Source organism: Rhinolophus sinicus, linkage group LG13 (assembly GCF_036562045.2).
Source record: "Rhinolophus sinicus isolate RSC01 linkage group LG13, ASM3656204v1, whole genome shotgun sequence".
Classification (NCBI taxonomy): domain Eukaryota; kingdom Metazoa; phylum Chordata; class Mammalia; order Chiroptera; family Rhinolophidae; genus Rhinolophus; species Rhinolophus sinicus.
Window position 1 is genome coordinate 24,131,181 of NC_133762.1, and position 21,237 is coordinate 24,152,417.

Consider the following 21,237-nt stretch of genomic DNA (forward strand, 5'->3'; position numbering starts at 1 on the left):
TCAAATGTTCCTTTTATGTCTCAATAACTTTCCCCCAAAAGTTACAGTATTTAAAAGATTCAAATGCAGAAATAAAAAGAAAAAATTTTCCCCACCAGGGGATATTTTAAAGTTTTATATGTCTCATCATGATCAATCTCATTGCTCAACAACACTGTACTTAAGCTTGTTTGTAAGCAAAAAGCCATCTGTACGTTCCATCAGTTCCACGAGGAGAAACCAGCCCCCATCCAACAGGATTTACAGAGGGCCAGCGGTTCAGATACCTCACAACTTCCATATTCTTCTGGACTAAGACTTCATATGAATTTATATGAACATTCTCTTATCATTGTTTATCTCCCTAAGTTTGGGCATAAAGAATCATTGGCAGTTCAAAGAAGCCCCATTTTCCGTGTTTAGCAGGCAGACCAAAGGGAGAATTTGATTATAAGAGTTTCAAGAGAGATCACATCGAAATTAAATGTCAACATTTGGGTTTCGGATGTTAAACTTAAACCCCCAAATGCAAGACCTCTGTGGATTTTTCACACAAAACAAATGCTTGGTCTCTATTCCACACTGAAGGGATTGGACATCCCACTCTAATATGAACCACCATTTCTTATGAAGGTAAACAATAAGTATTTTCTTGAGCTTTTTAAAGAAGAAAATAAGGGCTGCTAAAAATGGATTTTTTTCCCCAGTGCAAATGACTTGAATAGTGACCGCAGTGGGAAAACTTTGAGAACTGAAAGGTGGAATTAGTTACCAACCTGAGGACCCATTTCACTCTTTGGTCAGGCCAGGAAATTGTAAACAAGGCTGCCACAGATCCAGCTGGGCTCTCTGGAGAACACACAATACACACATACACATGCACACATCACACACATACATACACACACATCACACACATATACACACCCAGGCACACATACACACACATCACACACCACACAAACACACACGCCCCTCGCCTTTCACCTGCCGAATTATATCTCCAGTACTGAGTGCTTCGCGGCTCTCAGCGAAGGCCCTGGAAATTGTGTACCCCTTCCTTCCCTCCGTTCCCTGAGTCCCAGTTATAAAACATTTGTCGCCTGGGCTCTGTATTCGACAGCATCTGTATTATGTTATGTATAATCTCAACTCCAGGGAAAGAATACGTTTCCTGAACTTCTGAGCTCTATTATGATTTTTCCATCAAAATTCTAAGGTCACACTGACCTTCATAGATTCTTACTAGACTCTCCAAATGATCAAAATGCGTGTGTGTGTGTGTGTGTGTGTGTGTGTGTGTGTACCAACTTTGCTAGTTAACAGAGCCAAAAAGTGAATAAAAATTAAAGGCTGCAAACACTTAAGAGAATGAATGACTGTCAAAAACTCAAGTAACTTATGTGGAAATCATGATAATTAGTTGTAGGGTGACCAATGACCCCAATTGCCCAGAACTGAAGGACTCCCATGACGTGAGACTTTTCAGTCTTAAAACTAGGCCAGTCCTGGGCAAGCTGGACAATTGGTCACTCTAACAGCTGCGGAATGAAATTAGCAATGCAGATTTTTTTAAAAGGTCAAAAACCCTAAGTTCCTCTTAGAATCTATGATCCCACAACGAAAAAAAATGTATACTCTGCTATTATTAATCTTTTATTGTTATCATCCTGGAATGCAGATCTCCATTTAAACCTTCTTAGACCACTCAGTTCTAACACTTTCTCTCTCTCTCTCTCTCTCTCTCTCTCTCTCTCTCTCTCTCTCTCTCTCTCTCTCTCTGCAGTTCTTTCAAAAAGTCTAATTTTACAAATACCACTTTGAATCTATCCCTTAGAGACTTCATCTAAATATTTGTCAATAGCCCTCCTCTCCTCATCCCCCAGTCCCACTTCCTACCCCCTATAACATAAATACAATTAGTTGATTGAAAGCACATTTCACATTTTGCTTCTGTCCTAAGCATCTCAGTTATGGGGTCCACACTCGGTGAGTCACTCATGCATGGTCCTCAAGGAAGAGCCAAAAGATGGAAGGGAAATACAGCCCGAGGAAAAAGTCTATAAAGATTTCTCGCTTTCCTAATCCCTTTTCTCTAATGTTTCTTTGTAAATTTGTCAGATGGGAATGAAATTGCCTCATAACTCTCCAGACGTGAAGAGCATCTCTGAAGAAAATTACGTACTTGTCAAAGCAAGGGGGAATTTATGTTGGTGTTCCTGAGATGTGATTTTATTCCATCTATTTCCTTTGTGCACATCAGAGCAACTAGAGAGACAAAAAAACAACTCGTTTATGGATATTTTTTTCACTCTGGTGCATTTTTTGCTTCTGTTTTTCGCTTTTGTTTTCTTATTGCCCCCTCCTTTCATCTGTGTTTATTGCCAGTGACAGTAAAGTTCCCTGCAGCAATCCTGTGACGATATGGGGGATGATTTCTACCAGGATAAGGCAGTTCAAACAGGCACAAAGATGATTTCCCCATGGACGGTTCCGGAAGGTGCAGGTTCCGTTTCTGAGTCCTACCCGACGCTGGCCAGGGACGAGCTGGGTACAGACCGTCTTGTTAATGTTCCTTCCAGGCAGTGGCATGCTTCCTGAAATGAAATTCTTTTCCCTGGACTGCACGTTATGGCTTGCACTGCCTGCATTTTGTTTTCTGAATTTAGAAGCTGCGGAACCTGGCTTGCTCGGTAGGTGCACGGTACCTGGTGGGATAAACTCGCAGGGAATTTGAAAGCAGGCATGCCTGTGCTCATGTCCCAGCTCTTCAACGAACTGGCTGGACAAAATGTTCGATTCTTATGAGCTTCCCTTTTCTTATTTGTTCAATAGGAACACCTCCTTTGTGGGGGTTATTGTAAGAATAAAATGAGCAAGTTTCCCAACAGTGAGAGTCTGTGTAGCTCAGGGGCCTGAACTCTTGAGTCAGACAGCCTGTGTTATGTCCCTCGTCCTCTGCTTCCTAGCCACATGATCTCGGGCCAATTACCAATCCCTCTGTTGCCTCAGTTTCCTCATCTGTAAAGTGGGGATGGTAATGACACTACCTCATACAGCTCTTACGAGGATCACATGAGTTAATATAGCACCTGGGAAATAGGTCTCCATTTTGTAGCTGTTTGCTGTTTCATTGTAACCTAGGCCAAGTGCCTGGCGCAAAGCATTTGTTCAATAAATATTTTTCCTTGTCCTCCATTCCATAAGCTCCTTCCTTGAAAGCCTGTTTCACTCAATGTGTCCTTGGACATCCTGCACAAGGCCCACTGCCCTGCAGGGGTTCAAGAAATGGAGACTTCATTAATGCCGAGATGCCTTGTTACTAATGACATCCTATATATTTTGTCCGTTTTCCTATTGCTTTGCAATACTTTTTAAATATTGAAGGGAATAAGGAAAACGTTCTTTTTTAATGTTCGAGCTTCCCAAAAATGGTTCACCGAACCTTTACGTAAACTGCATGAGGGAGAGGAGAGCACAAGAAACAATGCATCGTATTTTCAAACCAGCCAAGGTGCTGCAGGGAGATCACAAGTGGTATTTTGAGTCTTTCCAGAAGCTGATGCTCACTGAATAAAAAAAATAAGACAAACGTTTCACGGATGGATCTGGATGGATTGGTAAGACTTTTCCAAAGGGATTCCTTGAGGAAATGTTAATTGAGAACCAGGGGCCATCACTGACTTTATGTTAAGTAACGGCTAAAGAATTCCAGAGCTTGGATGACAAGCCGAAAGAACTTCTCCAGGAATAATCTCATTCCGTGGGAAAGAAGGTCTGTGCATGTTCCTCCACCTTCAAAGTTCAGCCGGAGCAGGGAGGTTAAAAACAACGTAAGAGGAAGTTCTCACTGGACCCCGGCCTTAAAGCTGGGGCATCTGACAAATAAATGACCATGATTCTATGCACTTTAATGAAGTTGGCTCCCATAAACTTCAGTAATTTCAGGATTCAGTGAGCCTGGTTAAGTGTTTTAGGGACTAGTTCGTGCTTTCAAAATGGCAACATGAGGGGAAAGTGGGGCTCCCAAAGATTGGGATGCAAAGGCAATTGTGTAATTAAGTTTTCCTTCTGTTAGATAATGTTCAACCATTAAAGTAATTATAAGGCTTCAGGGAAGATGTACCTTCCCCCCCGCCCCCAAGCCTATTTCCTCTGCTGTTCTGATCAGAACCTACATTGTTTATTACCCCTTGGTTTACCAGCCCCCAAATATCATTACAATGTCTGTGCCATGATATATGTATGGTTGTTACCCTTTTAATGGATAAAAAAAGATTTAAGTACTTCATTCTGTTGCATTTTGACAGCTGTTAGCCATCATTTTTCCATTCACCTGCATTTAGCAATCCCATAAAGGAAGGCAATCTCAGAAGGAACAGGCGCGGGCACTGCAAGGTGATAATTCTGTATCACTGTGGACTATAAATACCTGCCAAGCGTTTGCTGAGTCAGCAGTCTGTGACGGAGTGGCAGCCATGCCCTTTTATCTGTGTGAGTGTCTCACGGCAATTGGACCACCAGCCCTTGCAGTGAAAATCCATAGTATCGATCAGGCCATTTCTCCACTGTAATTCTTTTGTAGGAAATCCCTGATGACAAATTTTATCTGCACCACTTTTTGATCGCTGGTTTGATGTAAAGAATCTCCAAGGGCAGAGTTAAGCGCTGGGCCGTTCCACGTTATCAAGCAGCCGTTTTATTTACTGAAACTACAATTGTGGTCACAGGCACGCATGAAAAAAAGGAAAGAGAGACAGAGAGTACCGGGAGAAAAAAATGGAACCAAATAATATTTCAAAGGGAACAGAAGGCAAAGGGTCAGGGTGGGGAGGGGGAACGGGGGGGGGGGGGCGTTGCATGAGCAACTTGACTCAAACATAGGTTATAAAAGGCTGTTCCACATTTGCAACCACATAAATAGTGGAAATGGTGTTTTGATAATGATGCTGGGATGATGTAGGGTATATTGAAATTGAGTTGGTCTATTTTTCTCCCTGTACTATCCCTAGTCTCTCCTCCCCACACAGAGTTTCTTTGCTCTATGTCCTCAATACGTTAGGACAATCTCGTTATCTGATGGTGTTCAACAGAGATTAGGATCAGATACGAATCCAAGACCCAGGTGAACTTCTGTACAATATCCAACCCCCAAAGAAAGAAGGGAAAGGTTGCATAAGAACCTATATCCTTACAGAATTGCTGGTCTTGCTATTTCTGGGCACAAGTGCAAAATGGAAAGCAAAGAAAATGTGCCTCTGTAGAGTCCCTACGCTGACACTTCCCCAGCTACAGATTCAAGATGAGTCCTATTAACCCCCAGCTGCCTGGGGTGTATAAGAAAATCTCTTCTCCTGGGTGGACTAGGTGAGCACATACTCATACCTACAGTAGCCAGGTTTCTTAGCTCAGCACTGTGAACACTTGGGGTCAGAAAATTCATTGTGGAACTGGGGCTGGTCTGCACATTGTGGGGTATGTAGCTGCATCCCTGGCTTCTACCCACTAGGTACCAGTAGCACCCCCTTTCCAGCTGTGACAACTAATAACGCCCCCAGACATTGCTAAAGAGGGGGTGCAAAATCACCCCAGTTGAGAAGCAGTGGTCTATAGGGCATTTGTGGGGGTCACGGAGTAGGGATGAGTAGAGAAAGAGAGTTGTCCAGAACGTGGGAGATGCCTGATCCTTTCGATTTAGTTGGGCACAAACAGAAGTGAAACATGTAATCACCATCAACCAAATAATGACTAAGCTAATTTTTCCATTTTGAGTGTTGCAACCTGGATTTCCACAACCCAAATGCTGCCCACAGAAGAGATTAATGTGGCCGACCACTTTCATAATTGAATTTGAGCACTTTAGGTGGGACCTAAACTCTGCAGCTCTAGCCCCTGCCCCTTCCAGCCCCCTACCCCTTGCTTGTGACCTAAACCTGACTCTCACAGTCAAGTTACTGCCTGGCCCTTGAGGCATCTGTGCCCTAATTCATCCTCGTGATGATACTTCCAGTGTGGTGATTGGGAAGTGGGGGTGAATCTGCCTCCCAGGAGATCTTCAGCAATGTGTGGACACATCAGCTGTCACAGCTGGGGTTGTGGGGGAGGGACATGATACTAGCATCTCGTAGGAGGAGGTCAGGGATGTTGCTAAACATCCTACAGTGTGCAGGATGGCCCCGCCCCACAAACAAGTATTGGGCCCCAAGTGTTAATACGGAGGCTGAGACGTCCTGTTCTAATGCATCTCGCGTCCTCTCTTGCTGAGGCTTGCACGTTACCATTTGACAGAAGCCAGACGGAGAATGTTCGGTCAGTGGAGGAGCTGCCTTAGACAGATATCTACGTCTCTCTTTCATCGGGTGGAGACATAAGCAGTTCTTTACTGAAATGCTCCTGCCGTCCTTGGCAGGGCCTCTTAACCTGACGTAAGGGAACCGCCACCATCCTTCATGTCTTGGCCCCAAAAGATGGCTGCTGCTTGCATGGGGATGCTTTTGGGCCTAGTTCTCTGCCTGGAAGCACGCCAACAGCAGCGAGAGGAAGCAAAGACGCTCCCACAGCTCTGGGTTCATCTCACATCGCTCACTGCACATAAGCACTTGCTCAGAGAACCGGCCCGATGCTGCTGAGACAGTGTTAGACAGTGTTATTCCTTGTGCTGGTGTTACCATGAGAAGGCATGTGAAGGCCCGAAACTGGAGGAAAATTCACGAAACAGCTGAAAACTGCACTTCAGTGACTACACGCAAGTGCTACTTGTCAAATGTTACCTCTGCTTGGAATTTTATCTCTAATCCTGGGGTCATCCACGCTGGTGCCTACAGAGGTCAAGCGGAGATCACTGAAACCAGGGAAGCTGAAAACTGTAGGTGGAGGGGGCGGGTTGGAGGAGGGCTGCAGATAAAATGCAGGATGCCCAGTTAAATGCCCATTTTAGATCAACAAAGAATTTTTAGTATAAGTATGTCCCATAATTTTAGGAAAATTAAAAATACATTCTTTAGTATAAGTATACCCCAAATACTGCATGGAATATACTTATACTAAAAAAAAATTTATTCAGTTATCTGAAAATCAAATTTAATGGGGTGTCCTATATTTTTATTTGCAAAATCTGACCACTGTGGTCCAGGGTGAACTGGAGAGAACTCATCCCATCGAAAAAGACCTGTTGGCTTGCAGATTGGGCCAAATGCTATTATACCACTAGCAAGGTATAGGTTACCAGGTTTTCTGATTTTTATAGAAAAATCTTTCTTTTTTTTTTTCCATGTAAAACCTAATGATTTTACAATGATGGTAACTAATTTTAATAAATCTAACAACGCTTTGTGGAAGTGGAACCAAGCAGGTCGGCAGGCTGCCTTCGGCTCAGGGACAGAGGCTTGCGACTTGGCAGAAGAAGAACAAACATTTACTGAGTCTTTATTACAAGCCGGGTGCTGTTGGAAGGGGCCCACCCATAACTCACTCAGTCCTCCCATCAGCTAGGAGGCAAGAACGATTATGATCGTCTCCATGGAAGACAGCAGGAAAGGGAGGGTCAGAAAGCACATGCGTTTTGGCAAAGTTCATGCAGTAAGTGGCACCGTTAGGGTTGGAAACCAGGCAATCCACCCCCCCACCACTACCACCAGCACCCATGTTTATCATACCCATCACATTGCACCATCTTTCAGGAGAAAGCACCTAACAGACGACTTCCCATAAGGCATAATAATAACAGTTTTTTTAAAAAGTGGTTCTGAATACCTCATCTCAGACACAGATTCTATCTCCCCAAGGCCAGGGATGTATCAGTAAGAGCACCACTACCCGGCCACACTGCGGCCTTAAGGCTAAAGGGAAAAAAACAAACAGGAATATTGAACCTGCCTTTATTTAAAATGTTGGTATTTTGTTCTTCGTGGATTTGGATTTCGGGCATTAACTAGATATTTTTTCTAAATATTGCCCTAAAATACTATTTTATCCCAATAATTAAGATTTGGGGCACTCCTTAAATTTTGCTCTCAAAGTGAGTGTCTCATTTGCCTCAACCACCCGTTTTACAGAACAGCACTTCCAAAATTCTTGATAACTTTTCATATTTCTGAAGTTTTATGGCGAGGGGGAATGTCTGATACTCAAAGGTGTCCATTACTTCTTTATTTAAAACAGTAAAACACGAGCAATAAGTAGAACGTTATACAGAGGAGAGCTGGTTAACTAAATCCCGGTACACCTGTATGAAGAAATAGTACACACCATTACAGTGATCCTGATAAAGAGGTTTTAAAATGACACTCAATAATGTAACACGAAAAAAAAAAAGTTCTATCTGCAGCGTCATCTCAAATATACCTTTAAAAATAGAAGGGAAAAAAAGAACATAGTGGGGGGAAATGTAGCAAAAGGTAACAGTAGTTTTCCCTGAGGTACACTACAGGTGATTATTTTTTCTTTCTTCTTATAACCTGACGTAGGTAGTGTGGTGCCCTAAAAAAATCAAATATGGGTTTTGGAAAGAAACAACTCTATGCTTGAATCCTGATTCTAATATATACTTTGTGCAAGTCACTTAACTTCTTCCTGACTAAAACTAACGTGTTTCCCCGAAAATTAGACCGGGTCTTATATTAATTTTTGCTCCAAAAGACGCATTAGGACGTATTTTCAGGGGGTGTCTTATTTTTTCATGTACAACAATCTACATTCATTCAAATACAGTCATGTCAGTTTCTTCTGGAGCATTGTCATAAAGTACTAAAAGCGTCCATCTGGCGGATGATCTTAACTGGGGCTTCTTTTCGGGGTAGGTCTTACTTTCAGGGAAACACGGTAGCTACCTCAAAGATTCGTCATGAATGTTTAGGATTACGCATATGTGTATATGTGTAATATCCACATACACACACACATATAATGATTAGCACAGTACTAAATAAAAGAGACATTCAATAAATGGTAGGTTACCAAACATTATTTATATTTTGTCAGTAGTTGCCAAATGTTAAGAAACAAATACAACTATTATAATCAGAAGAAAATAAATCCTTTGCCTACCCTGGGATTAAAAAGTTACAAAATCAGTTCTGTATAAGGACCAGGAAAGTAACACAAAAAACTGAAGTGAGCTCTGTGTTACACAACTGGAAATGGGGAGACTGGTGTGCTGGGGCGCATGTATTCTCTCTAAGGAGGGTAACTTCTACTTAGCCCTGTGGGACATGGATCAGGGTTGCCAGGTCCTTCCCCTGATTTTAAAAAAAAAAAGAAAAACAAGTCTTTATTTCCCACTTCATATGTAAAATGCTAGCAATTCATTCAAATTTTAAAAAACGAATAAACTTGGGAGGATCAAAACAAACATGCTTGTGACTCAGGGTTTCCCAACCTTGGGAAGAGTGACATTTGGGGGCTGTATAATTCTTTATTATGGGGAGCTGACCCTCCCCACAAATTTCGATGGCCAACAAAGTCTCCAGAAAACCACTTCATGGATGTAGATGCCTGACCACTGCACTGTACACCTGAAGCTGAAGCTGAATAATATTGTATGTCAACTAAATTTAATATATATACAGTCATGGGATATGGAGTACAGCAGAGGGAATAGAGTCAATGGAATTGTAACAGATATATACAATGTCAGATTGGGGGAGGGGGTTATCACTTTGTGAGGGGTGAAATGTCTAACTATTGTATTGTTTTGTACACCTGAAACTAATAAAAAAATTTTTGTTTAAATATCTCCAGACATTTCCAAGTTTCCCATAGGAGATAAGATGGCCCCCTGTTGCAAACCACTGCTGTAGTTGGATCTGGCTATAGGCCACCTTTTGCAAACTTTAATAATTATTAATCTCCTCATGGTCTTCATCTCTAAATATTTGCATCCACACCAGGCTTTATTTTTTAAATATATCTTTCCTCGCTTTGCTTTCAGTGTTGGGTGTTTTTTTTTAAGAGGAAGAAAATGAGAATAGGATGGAAAGAACAACAAAACAAAAACAAAAAAATTGGGAGCAATCAAGAAGGCATGAAGGACTAAGGAAGAACTAAGTGGCAAAGGAAAATGAAGATTCACAAAGAAAAATGAGAGGACACACAAGAAAAAATAGGGGATGTTAAACACCCTTAATCTCAACAACAATAACAACAACAAAAATGACCCAAATGATCATAAGGAGAAAACCATCCTAGAGAACTGAGCTTTTTTTGTTTAAAATAACCCGTAGGCCTCATGTTTAACTTCGACACCCATTCTTCACATAGTGATTCGCAACTAACAAAACTGGGGAAAACCAGTATTCAGATCCACTTTTATGAGTTTTCCGACAAACGCTATAGATCATTCTCTAGTCATCCTTCTTTGTATCAATCACAAATTCATTTCTGCGCTCAAAATGTTCTTACTTTGCTGGGGACCATTCATAACGTTTGCGTAACATCAGTGTTGCCCTTATATTGAAATACTCCATTTTCTGCACTGTGTTTCAAACACTGCATCCAGAGAACGACTTTACTTTCCCCAATGGTCAGCTAAAATCAAGTCGCTTTCTCCCTCTTTCAGGACCCTGAACTTTGCTTTATAAACCAAAACTGTTAAGTTCTCACTATGAGAACTGAATTCTTTCAAGGTGGAATTCAGTCTTATTTGTTGATGTTAGAAGAAAAAAAATCCTAGCAGGCAAACTTATGCATTCTAATGCAGGGGCTAAATATTTTGATATGTTAAGTGAGGTGTGTTTAATTCCTGGTAATTTATTTCAACCTCTTGGCTCTTCTCCATTCAAAGTTTATTCTTTTTATAAATAAAAAGATTTATTTATCTTGTCATATCTTGAGATGTGCATAGAAAATGGCACAGTTCGGTTTATCATGGAGGATCTGAAAGACAAAGGTGTCAAAGCCTCAGGTTTTGAGTTTCAAAGTCAAGGTTCAGAGAAGAAGAAAAATTTTTTTTAAGTTATAAAAGAACATATGATTAGTAGAGCAAGTTTTTCCCACCCAATTAGAGACTGGGAGTGAAAAAGCCAAAGCAAACAGATTTAGAAGCTAATGGAACTGTAGGTCCCTAGAAAGGGTTCCCAAATCCTAGGCCCACATACAAATCCCAGAATAGCCCCAAAATGAGGGAAATGATAGAAATCCCAAAGAATTTTGAGGGACCCAAAAGGAGAGCATGTTGGGCTTTGCTCCCTAGGTGAAACTTAAAGGGGTAGCAAGATTGCCGTAGGTATTCTGTTGGTGTGAGAGCAATGGAATAGAACTGGCCCGGCAAATCCCCTGAAAACCAAAACACCTGGAGAAGCTCCAGTATGCTTGTTTGTTCCTGCCAGTGTGCCCAGAATGTTGGTTTGTTGGTTTTTTTCTCTGTGTGGCCAAAAATTATGCAAATGAGACCAACAGAGTGAGTAGATGAAGCAGCCATCTGGGTCAGGGCAAGCAGAATGCAGGAGCAATATGTGTGGACCGCACAACCAGAAACCAAATTGCGATATTAGATAGTTTATGCACCGAAAGCCTGGATAAACTATGGAGATAAAACTCAATGCACTGTCCCCAGCCCAACCACCCAGTGACTCTGCAGTCCTACTTAATCCCTTCAGAACATACATGCATTTCAAGGGTTATATGGACTGAATTGTGTCCCCTCAAATTGATATGTGGAAGTCCTAACCCCCAACCCCTCAGCATGTAACTATATTTGCAGATAGGGTCTTTAAAATAGTGATTTGGTGAAAATGAGGCTGTTGGAGTGGGCCTTAATCCAATTTAACTGGTATCTTTATAAGAAGAGGAATTTTGGACACACGGAGAGACTCTAGGGACACACACACATACAGGAAGGACCGTGTGAGGAAGACAGCGAGAGGTGACCACCTACAAGCCAAGGAGAGAGGCCTCGCAAGACACCAAACCTGGTAACAATTTGATTTTGGGCTTACAGCCTCCAGAACTGTGAGAAAATTAATTTCTGTTGTTTAAGCCACCCAGTCTATGTTATTTTGTTATGGCAACCCTAGCAAACTCACAGAGTGGGAGAAAGAGTTGGAAACAGGAAGACCTTTAACTTCCTGAGAAAATTCAGTGCATCGGTCAAGGTAAGCTAGGTTATGCTGTGATAACAAACAATCCCAACCCTTAATGGCCGGAAACAAAGGTTTCATTTTTGCTCATGAAAAGCCAACTACAAGTCCAGACACTGCTCTGTGGGAGCAGAACACTTGAGGCTACTTCAACTTTGCAGCATTTATGTATCAACTCCTCTCCACAACTAAGGGAAGAGGAACATGGACGACTGCCTACCAACTCCTAAGTGCTTCCACCCAGAAGTGACCATTCTGCTCACATTTCATTGGCCAAAAACAGTCCTATGATCACACCTAACTTCAAGGAGGTGGAGCAATGCCATCCTCCTGTCACTCAGGAGAGAAGAACTGGCAATAGGGTAAGTAGAAGGAACAGCTCCCATAAACATACTGACCTAGATTACCTGGAATTAAATAACTAATTTCCTACGTCATGATGCAATGGGGCTCAAAAGAGGAAACAAACTTCGCCAAGGAAAAAATCAAGTTATATTGCCTTCACTCTTGTGTTTGCCATCTGTGATTCTGAGATTGCTGATGTCAGGACAGTTAGATTTGCAGGATGGTAGAACTGCCATCTTGTATCATTATCTATGACCACAATAATTCTGTATAACAACCACAAACCCCCGTGGCTTAAAGCAATACCCAGGCTTCTTCTCATGGTATAGCAGGGTCCTGAGAAATTGAAAGAGGAGACAAGAAAGAGAGAAGTGGAGATGGGAGGAGAAGGAGGGACAGGGAGCAGGGTGAGGAAGAGAGAGAAACGATGGGTTTGCAAATAACACCCTGTTGCTTCTGCCACATTCTATTGGTCAAAGCAAAACACAAGGGCAGCAAATATTCAAGGGTTGAAGATGCAGATGCTCCCTCCTAATGGAGGAGCTTAGATGTGGGGTCATTTTCCACACAGAGAAGGAAACCTAACCCAAGATCCACTAGCTCTAAAATTTTAGCAAGCATCAGAAGTAGCGGAAGCACTTGCTAAAAACAGACTCTTGGGGGCCAACCCAGAGTTTCTGACTCAGGGGTCTAGAATGGCGCCCCAGAATCTGCATTTCTAATTAGATTCCTGGTGAAGTTAATGCTGATACAGCTGGCCAGAGGCCAACACCTTGAGAATCACTACAGTAGCCTTACTTGCAAAATAGGAAAACCTGAAGACATAAAAGAGTCACCTGGGTTACGTGTCCTGTTTGGACTGAGGCCAACTCCACCCTGGGCTTTCTTTCCATGACGCCTTGCCCAACTCTACAAGCCATTGTCTTGCCTTTGTTCACCTCTGCCTTGAATATTGTCATTATTTTTATTCTCGTCATTAGTAATGATTAAGAATTTTAAGGCATGACAACATGTTTAACAAGCTGCCCGAGACATATTAAAAGCTCTGGGCCCTGCCTGAGAGGCATAGTTAAAATCGCAGCCAGACATGCAATCCTCTGGCTGAGAAACTCCCCTAATATGACTCTGAAATTAAGCAGTCCCTATCAAGTAAGCCATTAATCTACCCAAGAGGTCAAGCGTGTCCCTATGAATCACACGTGGGCTCAGTGTTCCCCAGGTACGAGCAAAGCAAGACCGTCTACCTCTTCCACAATCTAGACAGATGGTTTTCATTATGTCTCTTGTTGGCCACCACAAGGGACAATTTCCATAAAAGTGACATGACATTCATTTCTCTAGGTAACCATGCTACATAGCAGATCTTCCCAATTACTCCCTCCATTCATATGCCTTGTTCTTGGACCACGATACCTGTGTGGGAACCCCTCACTGAGTTACTTTAATGTCGTGTTCATGGCTTTTCTTGAATGATTCCGTAAGGTACTGTCCCATGAAAAGCACCATCCTATTTGTTATTTCATTCACCTACCCCTTATCCCTCCATGACCCCATGTGAGATGCCTTTCCAAACTCAGGTTTACAAAATGCTTTGCATCCCCTTTGGATGTTCTTAGTAATGAGAATTATGAAACCACTGTGCCACCCACACCCCTTTTTCTTTGGCTACCCAGAAACTCAGAGCTAAATTTAAAGCTCAGTCTTAGTTGAGCTTGGTAATGCACCTACTAAATTCTTTTTCATATGTTCCTGATTTACTATTTTAATGTCTTTTTTCTCTGATCCTAAATTTCTATACTTACTTTCATTTTGTTTACTACGTGTGTGTGTGTGTGTGTGTGTGTGTGTGTGTGTGTATGTGTGTGTACCTCATATTCCTTTTAGGACAAAGCAGGTTATAAATACATTCTTTGTATTTCCAAGCAAAATTAAACGTTGATTAGATACTACATAAATCCTCAATTAAATTTCTTGGTATGTGGGGAAGCAGGGAGGGGTGTGGGAGGAAATGAGACACCTCTGTTTTGGGGAAAGACAAAAACAGATCTTCAAAAGCACTCATTTTTATTTCATAGGTCTCAGAAAATTTAGAAAAGCAAGAAGTCAGAATGGGAGGTAAGTCTCGGTGTCTCGGTGACTCGGAAACCCCTCTCTGCACCACTGCACCAGAGAACCCACTGACAATGCCCCCGAAACGCAGTGTGTCCAGGCAGACTCTGCCCCCGCCAGGGCTCGGCGGCTGTCTACCTTTCGCAGCTCTGCCACTTTCCGAGAGTCAGTGCCAGATCACTCGGAAAACAAAATGTTCTGGTTAAAAAGCACTGTACAGTGTTATATTACCCAGATGCAAGATTTATGAAGTGCTTATGAGGTTAATCGGGAACAGACCCAGAGGAAAGAGGAAAGAAATAAAAAATAAACACCTCTATTCTTACTTAAAAAAAAAGAATCCAAAGAGTGAGTTTGGGTTTTCTTTGCGAAGGGGCTGTGGGGGGCGGGGGGAAACAACATAGTACTTTAGTAATCTTGCATGAAAAAAGTGAAAATTTAAGCAGTGGAATCTCTTTTGCTGGCTCCCTTTGAGATGAAAACGGTGACCATAGAGCCAAAAGGTCAAATAGGTCACGATTTTGGATTGTCTAAAACTATTTCTGTGCTTCTTGGACCACTTAGTATGTGAGCTTTTTAGAAATATTTCTTTCTAAACCTCACTCTGCCATTTCCCCGAAGATAGGCAGATGATGACAGCCATGGAGTCATGTAACCAGCATGGCGCATCCTCAGAGATGGAAAGAACACTAATCTGGGTGGGGGGCGGGGGACAGCAGGGGAGGGAGAGGAGAGGCCATCATTTCAGCAGGAAGTGTGAGAACAAACACGCCCCAGGAGTGGCCACAGAAACTTCCCCCTTGTCATGTTACAATCCCTTTGGCTCAAACCTGCGCAGTGGATGCACAATCACAGAACATGAAGTGATCGGCTTTCCTTTTCTGATTTAAAAGTCACTTTTGAAGTATTTCGTTAAGAAAGGGTGAGAAAAACTCATCTCTCATTAAACATGATAGGAAGGGTTTAAGACATTCTTTTCCCATTCACCTTCTCATTATGAGAAATGCTGCAGCCAGTGTCACTCAGATATAAACTAAAAGGTCAGTTCTCCCACAAGGAGGCTTTGTAACAGGTTAGAAAACACTACAATGACACCAGTCAAAGCAAACTCTAGACTATTGCATGAGCTGTATGGCGTGCAAGAAGCCCATGGCTTCTGTATCTCTGCTCTAGGCAATGGAGTTGCATTTCTTGGGGGTAAGTGTTTCTTTTCTTCTCATTGTTTAGACTTTTTCTATGCTTAATATTGGAAAATGTTAACTCCATCTCACCCCTAATCCTAGAGATCCAGCCTCATCGAAGCCCCACAGCCCAGTTGGCTAATTTCTACCATTTGTCGCCAAGCATATCCCCTCCCGCGAACTTTCTCAAATGCTCCCTTCATCCCTCCCCATAGGATGTCAGGAGCCATTCTCTCCTGCCAGTATATCCACAGCACTCATTTGATATGCCAGTATGTTACCTGCATATGTGTGTGCAGATGAGCGGCGGTGGGTGCAGGTCTGGCCTCAGAATACCCACTCATCCATTCAATAAATGGATATTTATTGAGTGCGATCTGCTAGCACTTTCCCAGGAGCTGAGGACAATAGTAAATAAGCCGTCCAGGAAAACTGCTCTTTGGAAGCTCACAAGCCATCAGAGCAGACAGGCATTAAATCAAGTGTGTTCAATATGTTAGTTGTTTGCAGGTGTAAGAAGGGCTTCAAAGGAGAACAAAATCCTTAAGAATGTGTCACAGCAGAACTGATCTAGTTTCAAGATGGAGTCAAGGAAATCTCTGAGGCAGTCTCAGATGAGCAGGTGTTCGGGGGTCAGGGGAGAGAAAGGAAAGTCAGTGAGAACGGCATGTACGAAGGCTCTGAGGCAGCGTGGAGATGCGGTTTTCAAAGCCCAGAAGGGCCGAAATTGACAGATAGAGGCTTCATAGAGGTTCCAAATCCATGTGACACGTTACTCACAGAGTAACTGGCAGTCACAGAAAGATGTGGTAACTGATACAATGTGATTACTGATGTGAAAATCAAACGTACAATTTTAAAGGACATTTCTAAAATATGTCTAAGCCCCTGCTTAGCTTTCTGACTCATCTCTCCAACCTCACTCACTACGCTCAGTTATACCAGCCCCTCAATGCCCCCTAACAAGCCAGGGCCTTTGCACATGCTGTCTCTTGTCCCCGCCCACCCCAGATAGGCACATGGCTTCATTCACCCTCTCACTCCATTCATGTTTCTGCTCAAATGTCCCCTCTTCAAATAGGTCATCTCTGAGGACCTGATCAAAGAGACACCCACTGCCCCTTCCTGTCTTCACCTTGTTCTGTTTCTCCAGAGACTCACTCTTTCCTGATATTAGAGTATATACATCCATGTGCTCTTCAGTTGGGTTTGTTTCACTAGACCGCGAGCCCCATACAGGTGAGTTCTTTCTCTGTCTTATTCACTGTTTTAATGCCAGTGCCCAAAGAGCTGGCCCTGGTAGACACTCAATGACAATGTGTCGATAAACGAATCAGTAGAGAATGGGTCAAAGGGGACCAGGCTGGATGCAGGGCATCCATTCAGGAGGTGATTTGCAGTAACTGAGTTGAAAAGGATTTGATAAAGAAAAACCGATTCACACCACAAACTGTACCCCATGCCAAGTACTGGGCTGGGGTCAGAGATAAAACAAATAGGGCAGGTAAGTAAGATTCTTGTCACAACAGAGTTTGCAGCCGAGGAATTTACAATATGATGTCATATAACAGGACACATGATACGCTAGGAAATGATAGCTTCCATTAATTGAATACTTACTAAATACCAGATACCGGGCCCGCTATCGCATACACTCATCCCTTTCATTTGATGCACATACCAACTTGATCTCCATTTTGCAGAAGATGAAATGGAGGCACAGAGGGAGTCTTCTGACTAACGCCACAGGCTAATCAGTGATGGAGAGAGGATTTGGAGGTAAGTTTCCATGGCTCCAGAATCCATGCCGTCAGCCACCACTTGCTCTGGCCTCCCTCATAACAGCCTCAGGAATAGGGTTGTATCTTGTCTCTGTGTACGTCCCCCATGGTACAATTCCCGTCAAACAGGCACCGGCTGATGTGACAGGTGTATGAACTGACAGTGGAGTTCTACAAATCATGTCTTCCTGTAGTCATCATAAACCCTTTTAAGGTACAATTCAGTGCCTGAAAAAATAACGTGAGTCTACATTTTCTCTCGCCAATAAAAACTAGAGTATCTAGCATTCATCAGGCACTTAGTATCTCAGCACTGTGCTAAGGATTTCGCTTGGATTATCTCATTTTATTTTCTCCAAAATCCCAATCCTAAAGTGTAAGAACTATTACTGTATCGGTATTTTTTTTTCAGATTCAAGGGAATTGAACTTCAATTTAAACTAGATCACAAAAAACAAAAAACAAACAAACAAAAAAAACACCTTAAGGAAATGTTTCAAAAATGACTTTTACGGTGGCAAAAATTATTGGCTCACAAAACTGAAAGCTCCTGCATACAATTGGCTTCAGGCAGGGATGGACGCAGAACCTCAACTATCTTGACAACAGTGCCTGTCCTGAACCAGTCACTGAGACAGGGGAAATGGGACACTTGATTGGTCAGGTCTGGCTGCATATGATGTGAACACATTAGAGTAACTAGGAGGAGCTGATGGTCTGATCCACCAGGACCCAGGTCCCTTGGAGCAAGAACGGAGTCACTCCCAGCCAAACCACAGGGAGAGGAGGGAAGGGCAGTTCAAAGAGAAAATGGGCTTTGTCACCAGCTGAAAGGGACAGGGAATATGCACAGGTAAAAGCAACAGATATCGATTCTCCATACTGTTCCCATTGCACAAGTGAGGACCCCAGGACCCCAAGAGGTTAAGCAGTTTGCTCAAAGTCGCACAGGTAACAAGCAGGTATGGAAATCCAGGTGGCCTGAGACCAGGTATAGTTCACTCAAACTTCTATGTATCTGCCTACCCAGGTATTCTGTGTCCAACAGATTTGTAAAAAGGAAAAAAAAAACTCCAAGATTGCTGAAAAACTCATAGAATCAGCAAATATTAGAGCTGGAAATAATCTAAGTCACCTAGTTTAGGGTTTTAAGAGATGATAAAGGCCCAGTGATGTTAATTAACTTACTTGAGAACACACAGCAATCTAGACTTGAATGAATGTGGTTTTTTTTCATTTATTGATTCATCAAATATTTATTGCACATCTATATTTTCCCATCACTAGGCTGTGTGCTAGCGACACAAACTTAAAACATCTGTGCTGTTAGGACGTTTACAATTTACAAAGCTCTTTAGATGTGACAGAAGTCACCCTAGGCCTACAATGGTTCTATTCTTATTAAAAGGTAAAAAGAATAATAATTATTCCATTTATTGTGAATTTACTACGTGCCATTGTGCTGAGCATATTACATAAGTCAAACAATTTGAGTCTGTCAAGATGCCATTAAAGATCAAAAAGCTAAAAACAAAACACTAAATACATAACTTTTCCAGGCATGGCATTTAGCCACCGTATAAATTAGGGAAGTGGTCTGGTTGATGTAACAAAGGCAAAAATAATAATGGCTTAAAGAAAAGAGATTCTTTCCCATGAAACAGTCCAAGTGCCAGTATCCAGGCTGGATACAGTGGTTCTGTGGTAGCAGGAACACAGGCATGTCTATCTTGTTGATTTTCTTCCTCAAAACACAACTTCTCGTGGGCTAAGATAGCTGATCCAGTTCCCACCATTCCCATCTGCATTCCAATCAGTGGGAAGGGGAAGAAGACTAAAAGAAATGCCCCCACCCTTTAAAGATCTGATTATCATAGCTGCTCACATTCTATTGGCCAGCACCCAGTTCAAAGGATGCTGGGAAATGTAGTCTTTAGCTGAACCACCATGTTTGCAGGTAAAATCAAGGGTCCTACTCCTAAAGGATCAAGGAAACAAACTGATATTTAGCAGAAGTGAACCCTCAGCATTTGGCACAATGCAAATAATGTTAGGAAAAACATTTTAGGGAAAGGCCCAAGATAAAAAATCAAGGTTTGGCCTATTTAAACAAGTGGTTCTCAAATTTTAATGTGGCCATGATCACCTGGGGTGATTGTTGGTGGTTCTAATTCAATACATCTGGGGTAAGGCCTGAGATTCTGCATTCCTAACAAGCTCAGAGGGAATATCAGTGAAGCTGGTCCAAGCACCACACCTTGAAAAGCATAAAGACAGTTATTGCTTAACAGAAAAATTTTAAGTGGGTGATCCAGAGTAGACCAAGCTCTAGGCCTTTTGGCCAGTGTCTGACACCTCAAAGGACTCGATATATGTCAATATATGTATAATACAATATAATATAATGTTCTATAATATAAAATTATTTACACATATATAATTTATATTTTCTCATATATAGGTATACATTGACATAACAAAACAATTTTTCCTATATGTGTGTACACACAGATTTTAACAACTGGCACTGCATGGTCATTGACCAATCAAAACAGATGAAAGCTGTGAATGGTCTGGCCATAACGGTGTATAATAACTATGTAACATATTTACATATATATGTATACATGCACACATGCATAAATGTACACATAAACATATACACACGAGTGTGTGGGGGGGAGAGGGAGGGAGGGAGGGGGAGAGGGGGAGAGGGAGAGAGAAAGAGAATAAATTCCAGTATCTTAAGAATAAAGGACTTAGACACTCACACACACCATCCATGTACCACAGTTTTCCTTCCCTGACAATAGCACCAAAGCAGGACCCCATTGTGACATTGTGACAGGTAGTAACAGTCCTTGTTACACAGCTCGAAAGAGTGAACGTTGTTCCTGTAAGCCAGCTCTGTCCCATAAATAAGTGTTGTTTGGCTTGAACAATGTTTAAAATTTTCCTTAAATTTAAGATTCATTGCCATTATTTTAAAACAAGGAAATTTAACATGAAAATCCAGGTTTCAGGCTACTCTCAAAAACTCAGAATCCCAGGGAAAGCCGAGCCCACATCCCCTCATGGTGACCACGGGCTTGAGCTGAGGACAGGTTACCAGCTGTCCTGCCGTTGGCCCCTGGAGGCTTTGGAGTCTGCAACCCCTGCTTTCATGTTTCTGTTTTTGGCCATGGCTCTTCCAGAATCCATACATGGGACGGAAAACGTCTAAGTACTTTAGTCTGATTTTGGGTGGTGACTGCCCACCGCATCTACTACAAAAATGACCAGCTTCCTTGCAGGACTCAGCTTCTTTCCACTCCTTTATGTCCATCTTGGGGTACAGAGGCAGCCATGCCTGTATCCCAGATCCAGATACAAATGCTTTTGCATAGGATGAGGCCCTGCCATTCTTGGTGCATCCCTGATGTCATCTAACGCTCTGTTGCCCTGCCTGGCTGCCATCACCACACAATGGTCCACGGGCTTTGAGAACACCCAGTAAGCACAGAACTGTTGTGTAGAAGTACCATTGTTTCTCTTCCCCTCAACCCTTCTAATGTCAGCAGAGGTTACCCAAAAAAAAAAGTCACCCTCAGGGGCCTGGTTGTCTTGCTTTATCTTGATATATTTACGATATGAGGCCTGGGTGTCAAAACTCCCTCACACAGGCATTTCCCTTTTCATGTAATCCACTGAAGTGACTTCTTACTGCTACCAACAAACACACAGAGGCTTGAAATGAAGCAGCGCTAGTCAAAATGCTTATAAATTGCA